Source organism: Schistocerca cancellata, chromosome 10 (assembly GCF_023864275.1).
Source record: "Schistocerca cancellata isolate TAMUIC-IGC-003103 chromosome 10, iqSchCanc2.1, whole genome shotgun sequence".
In the NCBI taxonomy this organism is placed as follows: domain Eukaryota; kingdom Metazoa; phylum Arthropoda; class Insecta; order Orthoptera; family Acrididae; genus Schistocerca; species Schistocerca cancellata.
The window spans coordinates 142,488,766-142,515,595 of NC_064635.1; the positions used below are offsets into that span (position 1 = coordinate 142,488,766).

The window sequence follows — 26,830 nt, forward strand, 5'->3', positions numbered from 1 at the left end:
TGCTTATCCTCCACTGACTTCTCCTTCTTCACTTCACCCCTTTCTTGCCATCCTCTTCCTTCCCTATGCAGTCTGCTTTATTCTCCCATTTGTTTTCTTCTATTTTGTCGACTTCTTCCTCCTCTTCTTCTCCAACCTGACTCTTTTTCCGTGCTTTTTTCCCCCACTTGCGACGGATTTTTTTATTTTTTTTTTTATTTTTACGTGCGTGCGTGCGATGCACCAATTGCGACGGATTATACGTTGCTGCTGCAATGCAATTTCTTTTATAATTTTTGTTCACCTACCTCTTTACAGCGGTAGATCTTCGCACGTAAACTCCTGACTACAGCTACTTACGAGATCACAGAAAAGCATTGTTGAGGAAACTGTAACCTCATAGCTACACGCCGGAGGCCGCTATAAGTAAAATTTGCTGAAAATTGTCTATGTACTTTAATGAAATGATTCGGAAAGGGGATGTCACTCGTACTTTAAACATGAAGTTCAAATTTTACCTTCAATAGATCTTTATTGTCGTTTAGCAAGATCATCAGCCCACATTTACGAAAATTACTAAAGTTTCTGCTCACAGTTATCACCATACCTAAAACAGCCAGAACTTTTACCTTCCCAAATTCCGAAACCAATTACTTGTAACACAGTCAATGATCGGCCAATTACTTCTGCACACGATAATCAGTGGTTGTCTTTAGTAAAAGTTTATGCTTGCCATAAAATACTCAGTAAGAATATACTCAGTACCGCCACGCTATATAATTCAAAGTTCATTCGCGATTTTCGTCGGAACGAATTATCACAACACTCTAAAATTATCATAAACAGTTTCTGTTCACTACCAGATACCATTAACATTGGACCATAGTGCGGAAGTCATCCCAAGACTTCATCTTACACATAATGCGAAAAGTCACATCCAGCATAACCCCCTCCAATCAAAGCTAGCTAGTGACTCCCCTCTCACTCTCCCTCACTCAAAACCATATCTCCTCGCTAGGCGGCCAACCATCTCGTTTCTCATTGGCTGTCAGCACTTGCGACCAATGAGAACTCACTTCTAGGGCGCGGCTTGCGCCAAAATCTAGCAAGCACCAACCACTTCTCTAGACTCATTGACGTTATCAAATCAAGTAACACAAAACTCTCTAATTAAATAAACAAAACAAAATGAACTATAAGCTTTACTCTACATCTGGAAATTTATTATGCAGTCGCGAATGTTCTGGCTGTCTTATACATAAGCATACTTACTTGGACAACCGACATTCACTAGTAGGGGAACCACTAGTAGATTCGTTCCCACGTTACAGAGTTGGAACACTTGCCAGTTCCTGTAGATAATTACATGAATGATTTTTAATAATGCCAAACGTCCCACATACTCTCACGCACACATTCTCATTCACACACACCCTAACACACAATACACATATTTCATTAGAATTCTTGAAATTACTATTATAGAAAAGTCACAGAGGTTTTCTGAAACTAAAAACTTTCCAAATTTGTATATGAACACTGAAAGTGTCATCAGATCATCGTACATAGTCACTGAAGGTGAACTATTACATAACTGTTTTTATTTAAATTCTTGACTGTCGGAAAATTACGTTCATTTTTTTTTTGAATTTTACTAACTTCCAAAATACAACTATTTTTGATCTCAAACCTTGACATATTGTTTGTTTTCACAACAGAAGGTTGTACATCAAATATGACATTCCTCAGGTTATTGCTTTATTAGTTATTAATATTTCTAGTTTCGTATTATGTAAGTGGCCTGCCAGCGCTACTCCACTGCTTTCACACGCGCAGCTGCAACACATGGTCGTGACGTCAGTCTGTAGGACACAACTCGTCCGTTACTGAATGTATAATACTCTACCAGCTTACATTGCAGCCCACATACATTCTGAAGTAAAGCTTTTAATAGACAAATTGGCGATTGCGCACTAGTTGCGACGCCACGCACTTCTTTATTATTCTTCTTATTATTAAAGGGTTAATCTAAATGATCGACTCATTTTCAAAAATTCGTATATATTCAAGCACAAATCCAAAAGGAACAAGCTTTATACCAATGAAAACTTCTTGGCTGCTGGGTGGGCGGTGATGCTTTCAGAAGCGGGAGGGCGGTGATGCCTTCAGAAGCGGCCGGTAGAGCTCGCACGGCAAGAGGGCCATCATTCCGTTTCACTGTCAGCTGTGAGTGAGATGGCGACTGTGGAACACAAGATTTTCTGCGTTCTCGAGTTCACGAAAAGTGAGTCGCAAATTATGGTGCAGCAGGCATTTCGTACCAAGTTCGGTATTCAACCACCAACTCGCAAAAGCATTAGCCATTGGTTTCAGCAATTTAAACAGACTGTGAATGCGTACAAACGAAAAAGTACAGGCAGACAGCGTTTGTCAGAGAATGATGTCTGACGGATTGAAGAAAGTTTTGTGTCCAGTCCCTGTAAGTCTACCAACAGAGCCAGATGAGATCTTGGAATACCCCAACCAACAGTATAAAAAGTTCTGAGACAGCGTTTTCTGTACAAGCCGTACCGATCACAACTTGTGCAGGCTGTCGCCCACAGTGACAAAGAGAAGTGACTCATATTTTGTGGCTAGATGCTAGGAAAGAAGAAGGATGACGCATTTCTACAGCGCGTAATTTTTAGCCATGAAGCGACGTTCCACCATAATGGAAAAGTCAACAGATACAATGTTCGCATATGGGGTTTGGAAAATCGGCATTCTCTACTTCAACACGAAAGAGGCTCAACGAGGATCAACGTGTTCTGTGCCGTTTCCCGTAAAAAGGTTGACAGACCATTGTCCTAGCAAAGAAGAAGGATGACGCATTTCTACAGCGTGCAATTTTTAGCCATGAAGCGACGTTCCACCATAATGGAAACGTCAACAGACACAACGTTCGTATACGGGGTTTGGAAAATCGACATTCTCTACTTCAACACGAAAGAGGCTCAACGAGGATCAATGTGTTCTGTGCCGTTTCCCGTAAAAAGGCTTACTGACCATTTTCCTAGCAAAGAAGAAGGATGACGCATTTCTACAGCGAGTAATTTTTAGCCATGAAGCGACGTTCCACCATAATGGAAAAGTCAACAGACACAACGTTCGCATATGGGGTTTGGAAAATCGACATTCTCCACTGCAACACGAAAGAGGCTCAACGAGGATCAATGTGTTCTGTGCCGTTTCCCGTAAAAAGGTTTACAGACCATTTTCCCAGCAAAGAAGAAGGATGACGCATTTCTACAGAGCTAGGAAACGCCCGAAAACCAGCTCCAGGGTGCACGCCAACATACGGTGTTTGCGCCCGTAGAGAGACAGGAGGGGCCGAAGGGTCGACCTCCATCGGACCGGGGCACCCGACGGGCGAAGACGACATATGGTCCGGAGCGGGCAAGAGTCCCATGGCGGAGGACAACTGGTCACGGGAAGCAATCGGCGGCACGTGACCCAGGGAGGCGCCCGGCGGTTGCAGCGACGCGTCCACTGCGGGCGTCGCCGGCGGGAGAACAGGCGGCGGCGGCGGCGGCGCGTCGCCATGGGGCAAAATGGAAGGCAGCGTCGGTAACACCTGGGGCTGAGGCGAGCCAGTAGATGGGTCCCCAGGGCGCTGACCGGACGGCACTGTCGGTGAAAGCAGACGGGGAGCGGCAGATCACGTGCGACGACAGAGGCGCAGCTGATTGAGATGCCGACACACCTCACCAGAGGCCCCCAAAACCAGATACATAGCGCGGCCGAGGCAGCGAAGAATGCGCCCTGCGAGCCATCGCCGTGAACCTCGATAGTTGCGATAATAGACAACGTCGCCTGGAGCAAAAGCAGGTGGCTGCCGCTGCACAGGAACCTGATGCGGCGGATGTAGCAAAGACATCAAGGTTCGATGAGGGCGACCGTGAAGCAACTCAGCCGGCGAGCGACCATCTCGGGGCTGAGAGCGATACGAGGACAAAAAGAGCAATAACGCGTCCTCCCGAGAATGCGACTCTTTCAACTTCAACATCTGTGACTTGAAAGTTCTGACCAAACGTTCAGCGGCACCGTCTGACTGTGGCGAAAACGGCGCGGACGTCAGATGTTGAATACCATTGGCCTTGCAGAATGACTAAAATTCTGCGGATATGAATTGTGGGCCATTGTCCGAAACAATAGTCTGTGGAAGACCTTCAATGCAAAAGATAGCGGATAACGCTTGGATGGTGGCAGAAGACGTCGTGGAAGACATCCAGAGAACAGAAGGAAACTTACTGAATGAATCTACCACAACCAACCATCGAGCATTCCAGAATGGACCAGCGTTGCCAAGGGAAAGTGGCTTTTGGCCATGCAAAGAATTTCCGTGGTGGTGCTGATTGTTGTTCGGCACACACCATGCAAGAAGAGCACATGTTCGTAATCGCGGCATCGATTCCGAACCAAGTACAGTGCTGACGAGCAAGTTGTTTCGTTCTCACTATACCCCAATGTCCTTGGTGGAGAAGCTGTAAGACAGAGGACTGTAACGAACGTGGTACCACGACCCTGGACTGATCATTATCTGAACGCTACAGCAAAACACCACGTCGGACAAAAAGTCTCTCCTTGTGAGCAAAAAATCGGCGAACCAACGGATCCCCGATCCGTGACTTTGACAAGGGCCATTGCGTAGCAACAAAACGCAGAACGGTAGCAAGGACAGGGTCGGCAGCTGTGGCCGTAGCTACACGACGAAAATCAATCGGAAACGATTCGACCACGTCATCGGTTTCCGAATCAATGAACATGCAAGCAAGTTCGGAAGAATCGAATGCTCTATCCTCAGCAACAGGCAAACGGGACAACGCATCGGCGTTTCCGTGCTTAGCAGTGGACCGATACAAGATATCGTAACGGTACTTCGAGAGGAAAATAGACCAACGAATGAATTTCTGCGCTGTACGTGGAGGTACAGGCTTGGTCGGATGAAAAAGTGATGTCAAAGGTTTGTGGTCGGTGATGATGGTAAAGTGACGACCATACAAGAAATCATGAAACTTTGTAACACCAAGTACGAGAGCCTATGCTTCTTTCTCGATCTGTGAATAATTTCGTTGCGCAGACGAGAGCAATTTGGACGCAAAGGCAAGAGGGCGATCGTGCAAACCATCTTTGTGCGCAAGCACAGCACCGATCCCGAAATCCGATGCATCCACCATCAACAAAAGGGGTTTCTGGGGATCGAATGGCGTAAGGCAAGTATTGGAAAGCAACGCCGATTTCAACTGGCGAAAGGCGCGTTCGCATTCCGTCGTCCAGATGAACGGAACACCTTTACGGCGTAAGCGATGAAGCGGAGCTGAAATGGAAGAGGCGTGGCGCACATAGCGATATAATAATTAATTTTTCCCAGCACACTCTGTAGCTGCTTCAAATTCTGCGGCGAAGGCAAGTCTTGTATGGCACGGAGGTGCTCTGGACTGGGATGTATGCCTTGGGCATTAAGTACATGTCCCAGATATGGCAATTCACGAGCAAAAAACACACATTTGTCCTTCCGCAAACGAAGACCATTTTGTCGCAAGACCTGAAATAATGTTCTGAGATCGGCTAAATGTTCTTCTTCCGTCTTTCCGGAGATCACAATATCGTCCAGATAGTATGCTGCAGTAGGGACCGACGCACAAACAGTTTGTAGATTTTGCTGAAACAATGCAGGGGCGGATGCACATCCGAATGGCAGTCTCGTGAATCGATACAAACCAAGATGCGTGTTAACCACTAAAACGCGCTGGGATTCTTCGTCCACCGGTATTTGCATGTACGCATCTGCTAGGTCCAACTTCGAAAAATTCTTACCCGGGCACAGTTTGTCAAAAAGATCTTCCGGGCGGGGTAAAGGAAAAGTTGCAGTCACTAGTTGTGGATTCACTGTTGCCTTGAAGTCCACGCAAAGTCTCAATTTTCCGGAAGGTTTTTTATAAAATTACTAAAGGTGACGCCCAGAAAGAAGTCTGCACACGTTCAGTTACACCTTGTGATTCCAAATCGTGTAATGTTCTTGCGACCTCATCACGCAATGCGTGGGGAACATTGCGCGCTCTGAAAAATTTCGGTTGCGCGTTTACTTTCAGTTCCAAATGTGCTTTATAGTTCTTAGCGCAACCAAGGCTCGGTGCAAAAATGTCTGCAAATTCTTCACAGAGATGAGAAACACTGTCTGAAGGCACAGTCTGGTTCACTGATAGGACCTGATTTACTATAGACAAGTTAAACAACTGAAATAAATCGAAACCAAACAAGTTCACTGCAGAAGAAGAACGAAGGACGTAAAATGACACGTTTTGTTTGTCCTTTGTATGTTGCCAGAAGCCTGCACTGTCCTAACACAGGGATCGCTTGTCCTGAATAGCTACGTAACTTAACATTTGCGGCACACAACGGAGGTGTGCCCATCTGTTTGTACGTGTCGTGATTGATCACTGAAACTGCAGCTCCGGTATCGAGCTGGAATGGTATCACTTTGCCGCTAATGTCCAAGTCCACAAAACGTTTATTGTCCTGCTGACGACAAGAGCGACTGTCTCGTGCAACGTGAACTGACACTGATACAAAATCACTTGCGACTTGACGGGAATTCCTGCGATGTCGACGCACACGTTTTGTGGGACGAACACAGTCACTGTTAGAGAGAGTGGCACTGGGAGGAGTGGCATGAACTACATGAATTTCCATAGGCGAAGTTTCACGAGCCGGAGTATCCTTGGTTCGATTCCGATTCCGGCGCGAAGAAAAGGGCCTGGAATGGTTGGGAGTGTCCGATTGGAGCTTTTTCTGGCAAATACTTTGAACATGTCCTTTTTTATTACAGAAAAAGCAAATAGCTTGGCGTGACGGGCAATTCTCACGCGAATGTCTAGTAGCACACCGCGGGCATGATTTCACTGCATTTGCTTGCTGGCGCATTACACGTGGCTGAGAGCCATGCGGATTTGGCGCGGCCGGGCGCGAGGAATGTTTACTGTTCAGTGCAGCTCGCCCGGCGGGCCAGTTAACCTGACACACAGGTGGCGAAGTTTCAAATGATTCCTGAGCAAAGTCAAGTGTGTCCTGCCGATCCAATATGTCCATCACTTGTTGAAGGGAGGGATTGACTAGTTTCAAAATCTGTTCCCGTATACGAACATCTGAAACGTTCTGTGCAATTGCATCACGTACCATAGTATCTGAATAAGGGAGTCCACATTGACAGTCAAAAGCACAATCCGTAGTAAGGCCTTGCAAAGTTGCAACCCACTCCCGATTAGTCTGACCTGCCGTGCGTTTTGTACGAAAGAAGGTATACCGTTGGGCAACTACATTGACTGATTCTTTGAAATATGCATCTAAGGCAGAAAAAATTTCGTCGTAGGACAGAGTTGCTATGTCGCGTCGGGGAAATAATTTGACTATCACAAAGTACGTGGTCACCCCGACGGAAGATAACAAAAAAGGCTGCAGCTCGTTACCTTAAATTCTGTAGGCGGCGAGATGGAATCCAAATTGGCGTGACCACTCCGTCCAGCTTTCCAGTGCCGCATCAAAAGGACGAAAAGGTGGTGCAACTGCGTGTTGTAGCTGCGGTAGCGGTGGAGCGGCGGCCGCCGCATCGGTTTGCAGTGCACGTCGACCCTGGACGAGCTGTCCAAGGGCATCCAGTAAGGCCTGCGTCTGCTGATTCTGTAAGCCATAAAATTCGGACAGTACATCTGGAGATTGTGGCGAAGCCATTACACAAGTAAATCAGGGCAGTATAGTTACGAACACGATTTGGGCTCGTCGCCAACTGTTGTGGTTTGGCAAGACAGCCAACCCACTATGACAGGAAGCCGAAAGGCACGCGTTTAAGCTCACGCAGGCTGGCGTGAGGTCTGGAACTGACAAGGAAGTTAGACTTTAGCAAAAAAGGTCGTAGCTGTTGGAATACTTAACTTTAACCCATAGTTGGTGAACATAGCTCTTGACAGTACATGTTTTACAGCATCAGTAGTAACTGGTAATGGCGCCTTGCTAGGTCGTAGCAAATGACGTAGCTGAAGACTATGCTAACTGTCGTCTCGGCAAATGAGAGCGTAATTTGTCAGTGAACCATCGCTAGCAAAGTCGGCTGTACAACTGGGGCGAGTGCTAGGAAGTGTCTCTAGACCTGCCGTGTGGCGGCGCTCGGTCTGCAATCACTGATAGTGGCGACACGCGGGTCCGACGTATACTAACGGACCGCGGCCGATTTAAAGGCTACCACCTAGCAAGTGTGGTGTCTGGCGGTGACACCACAGTTTACAGACCATTTTCCTTTGCGGAAAGAACTATAACGGGAAATGCATAACTGGACATGTTGGTACATTGGCTGTTCCCTCAAGTTATGGAAGATTCCCAGAACTTCATTTTCCAAAACTAATTAATTACAAATCATTACAAATTTTTAAATTTATTAAATTGACATCAAACATTATCAAAAAAATTTTGAAACTTCATGTTTTCATTGGTATAAAGCTTGTTCATTTTGGATTTGTATTCGAACAAATACGAAGTTTTGAAAAGGAAGCCATCATTTCGAGTAACCCTTTATTTCCCTTCTTTTCCTTCACTTCATCCTGATTATTACTCTCTGCCTTCTTCCCCCTTCCGATTCCAATCAGCCATGTTTTCCTGTTGTTTCCTCTTTTACACATTTAAATTTGCTTTGGGATCTACTCTTTCTTTATGCAATAGTCATTTTTATCTTGTACCTTCTTCCTCCTACTGATCGCAATTAGCTATGGTCTTTAGTCTTTTTTTTTTTTCTTTATCAAAGATGCGTTAGGTTGATGCAGGAGTTCGTAGCGTTTTTATTTTGCATGTTGGTATTCCGCTTGCTATGGGTTTATTTATCGATTGGCTTTTTTTATTTGTAGTTCACTGTTGCTATTTGAGTTTACATATCGTCATTTAGGCATTTGGAGTTAGTGAGCGGAACAGCGGACGCGAGCAGATGCAGTGCCAAGCGGACATTTCCGACAAATTCTTACGTTCGAGTTTAATAAGGTGGGTGACAGCAACGTCGGCAGCCATAAACAATTAACTTTTGCTACGTGTACCGGCCATGGACAGAGCACGACAAGGTAATGGTTTTCTCATTGTCAGCAGGATGTTTTTGACGTTAGTGGCTCTGCACGCTCAGGAACATCTTCGCGGTTTGATGAAGATCGTTTAAACGCATTGATCCACAATCATCCACGTTATTGTATTAGAGGACTGGCAAATGTGGTGAACTGTGGTCATTCCACCACCGTGACACATTTTCATTTAGTGGGGAAGATTTGAAAATCGGGCGTATGGGTAACTCTAAGATAGAGTCACAAAAAATCTGTGGGCAGCTGTATGTGCGTCTCTTCTTCCTCGTCATGAACAATACCGACTGTTCCGTTCCTGTGAGGAGGAATGGTGTCTTTATGGTAACATAAGGAAAAGAAACGAATGTTTGAGCCCAAACAAAGCAGCAACTCGCCGTACAAAGACCTCTGTACATCCGCTAAAGATAATGTTATGCATCTGGTGCAACAGCGACGGCCTGGTGTACAACGAATTGCTTAGCCGCGGTGTAACCACCACTGCTGACATCTGTTGTCAAGAACTGAGACGTCTTGCAGACGCAGTTCAAGCACGACGACCAGGAGGAATGCTCGAATCGGTGCTGCTCCCCGGTGACACCCGCCAATTTTGTGCTAGGCTGACGAAAAACACTTTACAGGGATTGCCTTTGAAAGTCATTCCGCACACACCTTATTCACTTGATTCTGCACCCTCAGATTTTCATCTTTCCCGATCTCTAACAACCTACAAGGGCCTACCTTTTCCGACGAAAATACGCTCCCGACGTGGCTCGCCGAGTTCTTCGCCTGCAATCCACGTGATTTTTACAGTCACGGAATTTAAAAGTTACCCCAGCGTTAGCAGACCGTTGTAAAAAGAGAAGGAGAATATATTATTGATGACTAAAGTCTCTGTTATGTGTATTTGTTGATAAACTTATCCAGAAACTCTACGAAACACATGCACCAACCTAATATTTATGTGGTCACACCATCAGCTGCTTCCAAAAAGTTTAGTTAAACTGTGCTAGTACTCAGTCGGGTGTCAATGTAATTCCGAACACGTGTGCACCATCAGTAACCGTGTAAAGGGTTGGATTTGCAGTTCTGTGTGACTGCTGCAACGACCACCAGGCTGCGCTGGTGTTGTCCGTGTTTAGTGCCGTCGCCAGCGTAGCAGGCTATTTAGGGGACGTTGCACAGCGGCAGGTGCTCAGCAATCGCTGTGAAGGGTACGGTGAAGCTGCGCACACGTCTGAGACGGGGTTATCAGCACTCGAAAGCGTATGAAAAAGGCTTCACTCTGGGTCTCCATTTGACTGTCTAGTCGAACGGTGCGGTATACAGATTTGTGGGGCAATCGGTTGTGATAGTGGCCATACTGATATGTTCTTTGTTAATTCGACTTGATTTTGCAGTCACTGAAATTACAGCACCAAATTACCCTCTCGACTGGCCGTGTTTCACTTCGTTTCTCCGTTCCCTCCTGGGTGCTTCGTGCTGTTTGCCACGCAGTGCCTGAGAGGCCACACCCACGAGGCGTCTTGTGAACACCAGCCTCGTGGACTCTCAAGTCGCCTTTGACGTCCCTCAAAATGGCTGCTGTCTTCGGTTCTTGGTGAAGATACGACTTTTTCTTAAACGCCATACTTTCCACATGTGGCAGGAAACCCTTCGATGCGAACCTCTCTTTATCACCTTCCTCAACCCTTAGCGCTTTGAACCCCAACAATATAAAAATATATATATTGTTATTATAGTTGACAACAAGAATAAATTGCGAAAAAGTAAACACTTAATTGCTTTGAGGGGGTAGCTGCTCTTTGGAATCCAAACGAATACTTTTACAGAAAATTAATCTTCATTATGGTAGCACCCAATACTATACAATCTACGAGGGTTGCCAAGAAAGTAATGCACCGCATTTTCTTTTTTCTCAGCCGAAAACAGTGCTACGAATGCGAAACGTTACGTATGTATTATCTGAAGTCTACTGAATGAGCGGCTGGTCCCGGCGGAGGTTCGAGTCCTCCCTCGGGCATGGGTGTGTGTGTTTGTCCTTAGAATAATTTAGGTTAAGTAGTGCGTAAGCTTAGAGACTGATGACCTTAGCAGTGAAGTCCCATAAGATTTCACACACTTTTTTTTTTTTTTTTTTTTCGTGAATGAGCGCACCAAGTTTCCGTCACTTCCGACAGATGGCGTAGCTGCAGGACAGTTTCAAGATGGTGTCTGTAGGTGATGTACGTTACAAGGCATGTCCCGTCATTGAATTTCTCACTACAGAGAAACGAACTGTGGCGAATAGTCACAAACTCTTATGCAAGGTCTATGGAGCATCTGTTAGTCGTTGGACACAGATGGTGTGGTCATCAGGAGGCGGTTCGGTGGAGCTCCACGATCTGCACAGGTTGGGGAGGCCACCCACGGCTGTCGCACGTAACGCATTGCACCGAGCTGATGTTGTCATTCTCCATTAAAGGAAGCCATTCGTGGAAGACATTCTCCGGACGATGACGAGGTGATTCATACACTAAAGCACTGGCTCCGCCACCAGGACAAGGATTTGTATCGACAGGGCGTACACGCCCTTATTTCGCGCTGGAGGAAGGCCACAGAAGGGGATGGAGATGACGTGGAAAAATAGGGTGTGTGGATAAAACATTATTCTTCAGTTTTAATTAGGTTCAATAAAGAATTGTTCAAGAAAATAGTGCGGTACATTACTTTCTGGGCAACCCTCGTACGAGGGTGGTTTGATAAGTCTGGTAAAAAGCAAGAAAAAATGTTTCTTTCTTAGACAACTCACTTTACTTCTGCACATCGTCTCACTTGAGGGATATGCACTTGGTCATTTGATCCTCCAGCTCGTTCTTCCCATCGGGAAAATAGATTCTCGCAAACTCGGTACAATACTCGTTGACTACAAGTATCACTTAATGATTTGATAAAAATTTCTTGGCAGCAGGCCAAAGCTTCAACTTAAGAAACAGGAACAAGCCACTGGGGGCTAAGTCTGATGAACAGGGTGGGTGAGGAAACGATTCAAAGCCCCATTCATGCAGTTTCGTCATTGTTATCGCCGATGTGTGGGATGGTGCTTTAACGTGGTGAGAGAGCACTTTTTTGCCTGCCAGCCTTGGTCTTTTTTCAGCCGACTCAAGTTTGAAACGATTCAGCAATGAAGCACAATAGTGTCCAGTTATGGTTCCGCCTTTTTATGAGTATTATTCCTTGGGAATTCCAAAAAATCGCCTTACCAGCTGTAAAAATAGTCTGTGCCTTCATCGGTGCACTTTCAGCATCTTTTGCCACTTGTCTTGACTACAGTTTTGAGTCTGGTGGGTAATGACAGATGTGGGTTGCACCAACATTCTCAAATCGGCGTAAAAAGTCTTGCGGGATCCCGATTAAACGTCGCCAGACGCTGTGACGAAATATTGTGTCACCTGTGCTTTCGGTCGACTGTGAGCAATCGTAGCACCCACCTCGCACTCGCCTTCTACGTAGCCAATTCTCCGTGTAGGATATTATGCGCTCACTCAGTTGATATGCTCAACGAATTTTTATGCGTTGGCCGTGCACTACCATACCATGGATTTTGTCCGTGGTTTCTTTTATAGTGACCTCAATTGAAAGGCTGGAGTGCTTGTCCGACCACGTTTAAGATCATTATTCCAGAAGGAAACGTCTTCAGTGATGACGCAGAGCCTGCGCGAACTTCATCCACTTCTGTTTTGATTTGTGCGGCAGTCTAACTCTTCAAATGAAAGTGTTTAGTAACAGCATGAAACTCGATTTTCTCCATTTTCAATCGCAGGAGACACACCGGCTAATACAGACGGCTGCCATCAATGAACCGTTTGCTGTGCATTATGATGATCCTTGCATTAATCAAGCTAATGTCCTAAAACAAATTATAGTCTGAAATAACAAGCAAAAACGGGCCTAAATATGTAATAAATTTTGTATCGCAACTGTATACTGTCCCAGTTGTTTCATTTCGATAATTATCATAAAAGCAGTAGTACAAATCAAATTTACGTTACAATAACTTTAATTGTAAATGATCTCCTCAATATGGCCACTATAAATAGAAGCATATCAAAATCTGCTACAACAGGAAGCTCAATTTCCGCGCCGACTGTTGCTTTGAACGCTATATGTGACTTCTATAATTCACTGTATTCGTGTAAGTTCTGTAGTACATCACTAGAGTTCTCTGTTTTGAAGTAGCATTGGCAAAGCCACTAGTACTTGCGCACCCCACCCACCAAAAAAGAAAAAGAAAGAAGGCTGTGGTATGGGACAGGAACGTCTGGGGCCAAAAGGGTTAAGGTACACCTGGCTCTTACAGCCCAGTGAACCAGCAGTGGCGCGGCGCTGCATCTACGCTGGTACGAACTCCCTGGAGTTAGTGTACATGGGGCAGCACACGTGGGGGCGTGGTGCGCAGGTTTAAAACGACGGAGCGATTGTTGTACGCGAAATACTAGGGGAAGAAATAGGGTTTCTGTGGTTGCACACCCGAACTTAAATGATTCTGTAAGGTGGCAACAACTATGCCCCTTACATGAAGTCATTAAAGATCACTTAACTCACGTTGAGCGAGCAGTAGGGCTGAACAAAAATGACTGAAAAGGCACAATTCATCTTGCAGAGGGTACAGTATGGACGTATTGAAATAATTAATGTCGGGTGATGGTTTTAAAGTAATTCCCACGACATGAAATATTTGTGGAAACACGTCGATTTACTGGAGGCTAGTTTATCCCAGGGAAGTACTCAGAATTGACCATGGCTGCAGGGGGAGCGGCGAAGGGAAGAGACAATAGGCAGCTTAGGGCGGCTCAACCTCTGAGAAAGTGGTAACGGGGTGCAGCCTCCAGCTGCCTTAAGATGAGTGACAGTGACTGGGTGGTTGACCCCATGCTGGTGTACCAGGAAGCAGATGGAGAACTTGTATGGCTGTTGATAAATGTCCGTCGTCCTGTTTTCAGTGAAACATGCGAGAAAGCCGCGCAAAGCTACGGTGGAGCGGTCAACAGAGGTCAAAATATGCGTGTTCGTGCTATAGCAACTTCATGCTGAATTCACGGTCTGCAGAGCCTGAAGTAAATCAGGTGAAGAGCGACAGAATGAAATACGCCAGCCTCCGATGGGAACGTAGGACCAAGGAATTTGAAGTACTCTCCTGGGAGTCAGAATTCTGGAAAAATTGGTGTTTGTGCAGACGCTAACCTTGATGGGTGGCCTTGGAGGAGCTAAATAGCAGAAGTTGAGAGGAAGGGAAATTTTGTGGCAATTTGTTCACTTCCCAGAGCAGGCATTGGTCAGTGCTGGGAAGCGACGCATAATTAACACGACTTGTGCTGCAATTGGCGTAAGTGATTTTGCAGGAGGGGAAACCGAGGTGAAGAGCGAACTGTGAGAAGTCTCTGTAGGGGTCTTCCGTTACCAGCTTGCCTAAAGTGCGGACATGGCGTACTCTACTCAGCTTGCCTGAGAGTGAGTGAGCATCTCTGCAGTTTAGGACTTAGCAAATGGAACGATTGAGCCTGGAGATACAAAGCTTTGGTTCAGCTATGTACTGAGCAAGATAGCTATAAGTGAATAGACGAGCGCAGCCTTGCAGCACCACGAGGTCGGCCGACGGCCACACAACGACACCGCTCCGCCACGCTGAATTCGGTGATATTGCGCCCGCTCTGGCCACTGATTAATTTGTTGGATCACGTCGGCAAAGTTTCCAAGAGGGTTTCATGGGCCGTGTATCGTAGAATTCTTCTCGCACTTCGCATTACACCTGGGTCAGTCGATAGGAATTACTTTTGATTTATCGCACACAAACGCAATTTATTACCACTGCCTGTTAGGAGAGTCATGTAATGTGATGATTGAAGGTCGTGAGTTAAAATAAATCTGTGCTAATCGACTGCATCTGTTTTCAATCAAGTAGTTGAAATCCCAAGTCACTTTCTTAATTAATTTTATGTTCAACATTTGCATCTGGTGTTCGATAGCTGAATATAACATCAATGTGCACCGCTTTTTAATTAAAATGGATCAATTCTGAACCAATTAATGTCAACACTGCCACTGTAGTTCAATCAGGAGCCACAGGGCCTTATTACTTTCTTTGCGTTACCCGACATTGCGGCAGTTTTGCACTCTCTGTTGATCTGTTAGTCAATTACCTGGAGTGAACACACACCAAAACCAGATAAGTGACGGCTGGGGGTGTAATGTGTTCGGTCTTCACTCTGCTGATTCTTCTGATGCGACGCTTCCCCGTGGTTCTCTCCATCGTTGTCGGTGTTTCTGTTCTACTTCCATCGCCCTGGGTGGCAGTCATTGGTTCCCACACAGCTCCTGTAGAGGGCACGCAGACTGTGCCCATTGTCGTTTCAAGAGATGCAGGCACTGTAGGCTATGCAGCACAAGAAATAACAGTCTCGTCCTCGTCTGATATCTGTCCGAGGTACAAACCTGTTAGTGCTCAAGGAACACGCACTCTCCTTGGCCCCGGAGAATCATAGGATTCGGTAGGTTCCGAGGATAAACAGTTGGCACACAACTGTATTACGACCACTGGCGAAGTAAGATCATCGGACGAAATGTTATTCAGTACCTAAAAACATCAGGTTCGTTTCAGGGTAGCGTCTTGGGATTCCTGCTCTTCGTGTTGCATATTAATTAGCTTGCAGACATTAAAAGTTGTAATCTCAGGCGTTTTGCAGCTGATACAGTTATTTAGATTGAAGTACTATTTAAAGCCGGCCAGAGTGTCCGAGCGGTTTTAGGCGCTTCAGTCTGGAACCGAACCACCGCTACGGTCGCAAGTTCGAATCCTGCCTCGGGCATGGATGTGTGTGATGACCTTAGATTAGTTAGGTTTAATTAGTTCTAAGTTCTAGGCGACTGATGACCTCAGAAGTTAAGTCACATAGTGCTCAGAGCCATTTTCCTTTTTTTACTGTTTAAAAGAAGCTTCACAAATAGTCTATTAGATCTTGAAAAGATTTAAAAGTTTTCCAATGAATGGCAACTTGCTTTAAATGTTTAGTAGTGCGACATTGCATACTTCATGAAACAAAAATGACTAATGTTGAGACGCGGGACACACCCTCACGGATACTTCAACTCAAAAAGACAAGGCAATACTTGCCAATCAAACACAAACCCTGGTTTGTATTTTCCAACAGATTTTATTTAACAATTTCATGACTACAGAAAATTGTTGTTACCCCACATTAATATACATAATTGTCCCAGAATTTGAAACATTACTAAACAGACAACGTGTCAACGGGCGGCAAAGCCGACCCCAAACAATAAATAATTTTAAAGCCATCTTTTCATTAATCTTAAGAACCATACAAATAATAATTGGTTTACTGACTAAAACTCCCACAGAAGCAGGATATCGTTTAAGATATAACTACAGAAACAACTCACAATTTCTCATTGTAAATAAGATATTAAAAACTCAGTACAATAAAAGGCATCTTTCAGGTATTACAAAGTTTCAGTAATGAGTAATAATACATTAGAGGTGAGCGGAAACTACAACTCGTATCGGTTCTGAATGAAAGCTGAAGGGAACGGCGAAGAAGGAAAGACGGACGCCTCGGCGTCACCAGGAACAAATAATAAAATGCTCAACTTCAATTCGCCGAAGAACTGGAGTCCACTGATAAAGAAATCGACCGCGCTATCGGCTACAATTCAAACTGGCGTCGTCCCCCAGTCAAACGGCCAGCTACAACTGATGATGCGGACCGCTGATTGTACCACTAAAACTACAATATGAAAGCACACAGCAACGGGGCGTATCCAGCGTAACACAATCCTTAAAACATTAGAAAAATTTAAAAACAGAAATACAATTACTCTTTGCAGCCAAATTAAATCTCTTGCAATCATTGTCTGCAACAACAGTTAACACTCTCTTTGCACAGGAACCACGATACATAAAAATTCACCATGAGAAAACTGCAGACGGTGTAGAAACCAGAACACAATAATAATTACATGCAAGAAGAAAAACATTGTCATAAACCTCTTAATTTTACAAAAGAATGCCACTATATGTGGATTACACTTAATAGGAAGAGGCAGAAAGAAGTGCCAGAAAATCGAACCCGTGGTTATTTCGGAGTGCACAGACACGCACTTAGATGCAAAAATGGTTCAAATGGCTCTGAGCACTATGGGACTCAACATCTTAGGTCATAAGTCCCCTAGAACTTAGAACTACTTAAACCTAACTAACCTAAGGACATTACACACACCCATGCCCGAGGCAGGATTCGCACCTGCGACCGTAGCAGTCCCGCGGCTCCGGACTGCAGCGCCAGAACCGCTAGACCACCGCGGCCGGCCCTTAGATGCACACTCCTTGCCAGCATCTCAGGTGCGTCCAAAACAGGCAAACCTCATTCACACAGGCAGCCACTGTTCAATAAGTTGCGCAGCAAGGACGTCCAAACACTGGGATAGCCGTTAACTGCAAACTGCACGAAATTCAACATACATATATTCAGCAGGACTTTTAGAAGCTGAACAATTCCCACCGTTTGATTCTGTAGAGTATCCGGTTGCAGGCTGATACGTTCCAAAGCCACTTTCTCACGTTCACATCGTCTAGCAGCACAGGCGGGACGCAGCACACACTCGCCGACCGCACGCACGTCTCCGCCCACGGCCCCACAGCCCACGTGACAGGAAGGGGCAGAGCACGCGCTAAGAGCGACCGCCAGCTAGCCGGCCAGCCGACCGACCAAGACCAGCCCTCTCCCCGCAGCGCCGGTGCGCTTAAACAGCCGAAAAGCGACCAGAGAGGAAAACCGCGGCCACGCGACACAGAGATCTCAAACGAATACCGAGAAGAGACTGCGGCCAATGGCGCCACGTATCAAATGTATCGATGACACACAATTGGAGTCAGTCAGCCAAATCATACAACTGCCCGGGTGCAACAGTTTGTATGTACACAATTATATCAGACATAGAAAAAATATACTATCACAACAGAATATTGATTAAGAGGTAAATTTTTCCAACTAACATATATGGGATGACATTAGGTCTGTTATGAATGTACACTCCTGGAAATTGAAATAAGAACACCGTGAATTCATTGTCCCAGGAAGGGGAAAATTTATTGACACATTCCTGGGGTCAGATGCATCACATGATCACACTGACAGAACCACAGGCACATAGACACAGGCAACAGAGCATGCACAATGTCGGCACTAGTACAGTGTATATCCACCTTTCGCAGCAATGCAGGCTGCTATTCTCCCATGGAGACGATCGTAGAGATGCTGGATGTAGTCCTGTGGAACGGCTTGCCATGCCATTTCCACCTGGCGCCTCAGTTGGACCAGCGTTCGTGCTGGACGTGCAGACCGCGTGAGACGACGCTTCATCCAGTCCCAAACATGCTCGATGAGGGACAGATCCGGAGATCTTGCTGGCCAGGGTAGTTGACTTACACCTTCTAGAGCACGTTGGGTGGCACGGGATACATGCGGACGTGCATTGTCCTGTTGGAACAGCAAGTTCCCTTGCCGGTCTAGGAATGGTAGAACGATGGGTTCGATGACGGTTTGGATGTACCGCGCACTATTCAGTGTCCCCTCGACGATCACCAGTGGTGTACGGCCAGTGTAGGAGATCGCTCCCCACACCATGATGCCGGGTGTTGGCCCTGTGTGCCTCGGTCGTATGCAGTCCTGATTGTGGCGCTCACCTGCACGGCGCCAAACACGCATACGACCATCATTGGCACCAAGGCAGAAGCGACTCTCATCGCTGAAGACGACACGTCTCCATTCGTCCCTCCATTCACGCCTGTCGCGACACCACTGGAGGCGGGCTGCACGATGTTGGGGCGTGAGCGGAAGACGGCCTAACGGTGTGCGGGACCGTAGCCCAGCTTCATGGAGACGGTTGCGAATGGTCCTCGCCGATACCCCAGGAGCAACAGTGTCCCTAATTTGCTGGGAAGTGGCGGTGCGGTCCCCTACGGCACTGCGTAGGATCCTACGGTCTTGGCGTGCATCCGTGCGTCGCTGCGGTCCGGTCCCAGGTCGACGGGCACGTGCACCTTCCGCCGACCACTGGCGACAACATCGATGTACTGTGGAGACCTCACGCCCCACGTGTTGAGCAATTCGGCGGTATGTCCACCCGGCCTCCAGCATGCCCACTATACGCCCTCGCTCAAAGTCCGTCAACTGCACATACGGTTCACGTCCACGCTGTCGCGGCATGCTACCAGTGTTAAAGACTGCGATGGAGCTCCGTATGCCACGGCAAACTGGCTGACACTGACGGCGGCGGTGCACAAATGCTGCGCAGCTAGCGCCATTCGAAGGCCAACACCGCGGTTCCTGGTGTGTCTGCTGTGCCGTGCGTGTGATCATTGCTTGTACAGCCCTCTCGCAGTGTCCGGAGCAAGTATGGTGGGTCTGACACACCGGTGTCAATGTGTTCTTTTTTCCATTTCCAGGAGTGTATATCAAATGGAGTGATCACATAGGCTGACGCATACGTGAAGAATGTGGCAGACCTCGTATGTTATAACACTATGGAAATGCAATCAGTCTACAAACAGCTTGGTTACAAAACACTCGCGCCACCCGTGTGTATGGGGCCCGTATCATACCGGACGACCAGAGGATTTTTAACATATACACGGTCCAGTCGCGTTAATGTGAGCACCTGTCAGCCGGCCGGAGTGGCCGAGCGGTTCTAGGCGCTACAGTTTGGAACCGCGCGAACGCTACGTTCGCAGGTTCGAATCCTGCCTCGGGCATGGATGTGTGTGATGTCCTTAGATTAGTTAGTTTTAAGTAGTTCTAAGCTCTAGGGGACTGATGACCACAGCAGTTAAGTCCCATAGTGCTCAGAGCCATTGTCTGAGCACCTGTCAAAAGCTTTAATAGCAAGGTTTTTGTAGCACAGTCGTATAGCAAGACACTGAAAGAGGTCCCGGAAGATACCGACATGGCCGTGGAGCCATTCACGAGGTGCCACAGATTCTTGACTGGGTTTAAATACAGGGAATTTTGTTGCCAGGGGAAACTCACTCTCGTGTTGCCTGAAGCGAGCACGTACACTGAGAGCTGTGTCATACTTTGCATTGTCCTGCTGGTAGATGCCAACGTGCTGAGGGGAAACAAGCTGCATGTAGGGGTGCACAGCGTCCGTAAGGATAAATTCGTATTTTTGTTGATCCTTTGTGCCTTCCAGACTGCCGTGATCAGCCAGGGAATGGCAGGAAAAAGTTCCCCAGGCCATAACACTCCTCCCTTGTTCACTTTCAGACGTCACAGGTCTTACACGCCAACGGCCATCTGTCAGATGGAGCACAAAACGGTCATTCATGTGAAAAGGTGCCTGTCGCAATTCAGTGGACGACCAGTTGCAGTATTGTCATGCAAATTCCAGCCTTCATTGACAGGAAACGGCAGCCAGCACGAGTGCGTGAACCAGGCACCTGCTGAGGAGGCCGATACGCAGCAACATCCAGTGAACGGTCGATGAGGAGACATCATTGGTAGCCCCCTGGGCAGTCAGTTGCTTGATGGTTGAAAGTCCATTCGGCTGCACGTATATCTGCAGCCGTCCTTCAACCCTGTCATCTATGGCCCGTGGTGCACCGCAGTTACCTCGTCCCCAGTTTTGGATAGCACGGTATACATTAACCTAGGCGTCACGTGAACAGTTGTCCACAGCTCGTGGTCTAGTACTGCCTCTGGACCAGGGGGTCTCGGGTTCGATTCTCGGCCTGGTTGGAGATTTTCTCTGCCCGGGGACTGCGTGTTCTTGTTGTCCTGGACATTTCATCATGATCATTTTTTTTTGGTCATCAGTCTACTGACTGGTTTGATGCGGCCCGCCACGAATTCCTTTCCTGTGCTAACCTCTTCATCTCAGAGTAGCACTTGCAACCTACGTCCTCAATTATTTGCTTGACGTATTCCAATCTCTGTCTTCCTCTACAGTTTTTGCCCTCTACAGCTCCCTCTACTACCATGGAAGTCATTCCCTCATGTCTTAGCAGATGTCCTATCATCCTGTCCCTTCTCCTTATCAGTGTTTTCCACATATTCCTTTCCTCTCCGATTCTGCGTAGAACCTCCTCATTCCTTACCTTATCAGTCCACCTAATTTTCAACATTCGTCTATAGCACCACATCTCAAATGCTTCGATTCTCTTCTGTTCCGGTTTTCCCACAGTCCATGTTTCACTACCGTACAATGCTGTACTCCAGACGTACATCCTCGGAAATTTCTTCCTCAAATTAAGGCAGGTATTTGATATTAGTAGACTTCTCTTGGCCAGAAATGCCTTTTTTTGCCATAGCGAGTCTGCCTTTGATGTCCTCCTTGCTCCGTCCGTCATTGGTTATTTTACTGCCTAGGTCGCAGAATTCTTTAAGTTCATTGACTTCGTGACCATCAATCGTGATGATAAGTTTCTCGCTGTTCTCATTTCTACTACTTCTCATTACCTTCGTCTTTCTCCGATTTACTCTCAAACCATACTGTGTACTCATTGGACTGTTCGTTCCGTTCAGCAGATCATTTAATTCTTCTTCACTTTCACTCAGGATAGCAATGTCATCAGCGAATCGTATCATTGATATCCTTTCACCTTGTATTTTAATTGAACTCCTGAACCTTTCTTTTATTTCCATCATTGCTTCCTCGATGTACAGATTGAATAGTAGGGGCGAAAGGCTACAGCCTTGTCTTACACCCTTCTTAATACGATCACTTCGTTCTTGATCGTCCACACTTATTATTCCCTCTTGGTTGTTGTACATATTGTATATGACCCGTCTCTCCCTATAGATCATAATCTTCATCATCATTCGTGACATTGGCTAAATTGGATTGTGTAAAAATTGGAGTGTGTACAAATTGAGATTTTGTACGGGCTCTGATGACTGTGCAATTGAGCGCCCTACAAAGCAAACATCACCACGTGAACAGTTGACAAACTTAGTGATTTCGGAAATGCTTCCACCCTTGATCCTAAATCCCATATGGCCATTTGGACGTTGCTTCGTTTACGCACTACAATCGCACTGTTTTCCGCGTCCCGCCCGACACACTTTATAGACCATCCACTTCACCGTCCGTCAGTGGTTATTGCACGTCGGAGTCGCACGTAGGCTGTGGGCACATTAATGTGACTGGACAGTATACAATATGGAATGAGGAGGTTCTGTGCAGAGTCGTCGAGAAAAGAAATATATGGCAAACACAGAGAACAAGGGACAGGATGATAGGACATACGATTAACTAAAGTGGTACTAAGGCCAGCTGTAGAGGGAAAAAGCTGTTGGGCAAGACAAAAATTGGAATACACGCTACAAATTGTTGAGGACATTAGATACAACTGCAACGCTCAGATGGAGGGGTTGGCACAGGAGAGGAATTCGTGACGGATGTCGTCGAATCAACCACAAGACTAATGACCCAAAAACAAGGCTTGTGGCTGTCCCCTTTGTTTCAGATCTCTGACGTTATCTTCAACAAGATAACGGTGGACCACACGCAGGCCCTGCTGTCCGGTCCTGAGTACAGAAGATGTTCGGCTTTCTCCACGGCCAGAGCGTTCTCCCGGTCTCCCACTCTGTGAGAACGCCTAGTCAAGCATCGCCTTGACTCTATCAAGTCACCATCTGCTAGCCAATATGATGATTTCGGAAATAAAATTGAATTATATGGAACTGATGCAAATACATGTGTCATCCAAACTCACTTCGGGTCGATTAATAAAGTCGTATGCGCGTCTGATTGGCAGTTTCAGCCACCAGATTCTTAAGGTTTTTCCTATCCTCCACGCGCCCTGGCACCCCTTCTTCGTGTGATGTCGTGTTTGTGTTGGATGATGATGAGAGACCTGGGAAAGTGAAACCCAGTGCCACCAAACACTTAGTGTATTCCTCCCATACAGCAGTAAGAGGGCCCCCGACAAGGGAACCGTACGAACTTCCCTCATCGATTTGATTCGTAGTGACAGGTTATGTGGGAGACTACACTCCTGGAAATTGAAATAAGAACACCGTGAATTCATTGTCCCAGGAAGGGGAAACTTTATTGACACATTCCTGGGGTCAGATACATCACATGATCACACTGACAGAACCACAGGCACATAGACACAGGCAACAGAGCATGCACAATGTCGGCACTAGTACAGTGTATATCCACCTTTCGCAGCAATGCAGGCTGCTATTCTCCCATGGAGACGATCGTAGAGATGCTGGATGTAGTCCTGTGGAACGGCTTGCCATGCCATTTCCACCTGGCGCCTCAGTTGGACCAGCGTTCGTGCTGGACGTGCAGACCGCGTGAGACGACGCTTCATCCAGTCCCAAACATGCTCAATGGGGGACAGATCCGGAGATCTTGCTGGCCAGGGTAGTTGACTTACACCTTCTAGAGCACGTTTGGTGGCATGGGATACATGCGGACGTGCATTGACCTGTTGGAACAGCAAGTTCCCTTGCCGGTCTAGGAATGGTAGAACGATGGGTTCGATGACGGTTTGGATGTACCGTGCACTATTCAGTGTCCCCTCGACGATCACCAGTGGTATACAGCCAGTGTAGGAGATCGCTCCCCACACCATGATGCCGGGTGTTGGCCCTGTGTGCCTCGGTCGTATGCAGTCCTGATTGTGGCGCTCACCTGCACGACGCCAAACACGCATACGACCATCATTGGCACCAAGGCAGAAGCGACTCTCATCGCTGAAGACGACACGTCTCCATTCGTCCCTCCATTCACGCCTGTCGCGACACCACTGAAGGCGGGCTGCACGATGTTGGGGCGTGAGCGGAAGACGGCCTAACGGTGTGCGGGACCGTAGCCCAGCTTCATGAAGACGGTTGCGAATGGTCCTCGCCGATACCCCAGGAGCAACAGTGTCCCTAATTTGCTGGGAAGTGGCGGTGCGGTCCCCTACGGCACTGCGTAGGATCCGCATGCCCACTATACGCCCTCGCTCAAAGTCCGTCAACTGCACATACGGTTCACGTCCACGCTGTCGCGGCATGCTACCAGTGTTAAAGACTGCGATGGAGCTCCGTATGCCACGGCAAACTGGCTGACACTGACGGCGGCGGTGCACAAATGCTGCGCAGCTAGCGCCATTCGACGGCCAACACCGCGGTTCCTGGTGTGTCCGCTGTGCCGTGCGTGTGATCATTGCTTGTACAGCCCTCTCGCAGTGTCCGGAGCAAGTATGGTGGGTCTGACACACCGGTGTCAATGTGTTCTTTTTTCCATTTCCAGGAGTGTATTTGGACTTCAACAAATGTAAACAGCAAGACGCAAATCTCAACCGTTTTCGGGAAAATGCAGTTTGAAAATTATGGACGTGCTCATTTTCATTGTATGGTCGCTAGCGTTCGACGATCCTGTAGCCGAAAGCATAAGCGCTTAGTTCCATAAACGCAGGGTCTCTCGATCGAAACTTGCTGTTGGTACTGGTTTGTGTTTTTCATTCCAGCGTAATCACCCACGTAATTCTGACAACAGACTTATTATGACTACAGCTGGCATAAACGTCTAGAGATATTCAACAGCTGTATTGATATTTAAAATAATTCTGATTTATTGTGCCGTCTAGTAGCACATTTTTAGCTAGATAGCAACCCATCTTGTATACTCAGAATCACATATATGTGGTTCTCAGTAGACAAGCCGGAATGCTGACGCAACTGCTGACACATGAAGATGATTCAAAATCATGTAATCTCGTATATGATATGTGATTCTCAGTACGCAAGACGGGTCGGTGATGCCACTACTCAGATCTGAAGATGATCCAGAGTGATAGAAACATTTAATCTCATTAAAAATGTGCAACTGTGACGGTACAATGAATCACAATTATCTTCTAGTGAGCAAATTATCAATGTTTAATCATTCATTTATTATCTTCATACTCTACTCGGAAAAACGTCTTTCAAGAGACCACTGACTCATTTGGATCAGTTGATGCGCACACTCAAATACAAAAACGGTACGATGGCACCTTCATCAGTCCGAAAAACTCGGAACAGCATTGTACAATAATTCCCTAACCGATGTGTTGAAGCCACGCATGAGAGAAGAACAACTTAATTTACTTCTAGATTCATGGGCATGTCATTTTATACGACGACGAAACTTTCTTTTGTTCGACAAAACTATTGGGATGGAGAGTGTTTGCCAATGTGCAGTATTAAAGTAATATCTCCAAAATGTACTCCGCTGGTGCACCTGACACTTTCTTGCCAGACAGTTGAGGAACCTTAAAAACTACTACAAAATTTTGCATGCATCATCGAACAAAAGGGGGATACTGCTTCTAGAGAAGATTGCATAAAAATTCAATCAATCGTACGACATCAGCTGTTTGCAGCAATATTCCCTGTTACGTTTCGATGTGCGTGGTACGCCGCCAAATTGTCTGATCAGCGAGAACCGTGTATGAACGTAAACCAAGTTTCTTTTGCAATAGACTCAGTGAAAAAGCCGTGCGCAAGTAAAAATTCAGCGTCAATTACATGTCCTGTATATGACAATATTTAAAGTTTTCCGTGTTTCTACGATCAGCATCATCCCTATTCCTGCAGTGCAGAATGGTTTACACAATATACTCGTCACGAATTAAGATAAAATAAAATGACTATACTTTGATTGAAAGTTCTTAAATTGGTTCAAATGGCTTTGAGCGCTATGGGACTTAATAAATGGTTCAAATGGCTCTGAGCACTATGGGACTTAACTTCTGAGGTCATTAGTCCCCTGGAACCACTTAAACTTAACTAACCTAAGGTCTAGGGGCTGCGGGCATGGTAGCTCGGCGTGTTTGGTCAGAGAGTTAGCTGCCCTCCGTAATAAAAAAAAACTGAGTTCATCGATCAACAACGAACTAAATCGGGTGTCTTACGACGTCCGCCCCAAGCAGATGGAACGAACGAAAGCGAACAAAATGAGATTTTAAAAAAATCCCCGCCACTGCCTACATTTTGATAAATAATCAGCATTGGCGGCCGAACACTTCCGGCATAAAGAAGTCAGCTTCATTCTGCCAACGGCCTTGTCAAAGAGGGCGGAGGAGCGGATAGAGGTTCAGGGCACTCTCTTGTCCTAGGGGTGGGAAATTGCCCCTAAAGGCGGAAGAATCAGCAATGATCAACGACATGAGGATTCAGAAGGCAATGGAAACCACTGCATTAAAGACACGTAACGTGTATCCACAGGACATGTGGCCTGTAATTGAAGAAGTGTCATGATGATCTCTCCATTGGCAAAAGATTCCGGAATAGTCCCCCATTCAAATCTCTGGGAGGGGACTGCCAAGGGGAGGTTACCATGAGAAAAAGACTGAATAATCTACGAAAGGATAACGTTCTACGAGTCGGGGCGTGGTATGTCAGAAGCTTGAACGTGGTAGGGAAACTAGAAAATCTAAAAAGGGAAATGCAAGGGCTCAATCTGGATATAGTAGGGGTCAGTGAAGTGAAGTGGAAGGAAGACAAAGATTTCTGGTCAGATGAGTATCGGGTAATATCAACAGCAGCAGAAAATGGTATAACAGGTGTAGGATTCGTTATGAACAGGAAGGTAGGGCAGAGGGTGTGTTACTGTGAACAGTTCAGTGTAAGGGTTGTTCTAATCAGAATCGACAGCAGACCAACACCGACAACGATAGTTCAGGT

The 26,830-nt window shown here is 46.5% G+C and overlaps 1 protein-coding gene across 1 annotated transcript in view; it reads left to right on the forward strand.

Annotated features, from left to right (window-relative positions):
* LOC126106204 (cytochrome P450 4g15-like) overlaps positions 1-26,830 on the forward strand; it is a 127,193-nt gene that overhangs the window by 55,740 nt on the left and 44,623 nt on the right. The window lies entirely within an intron of this gene.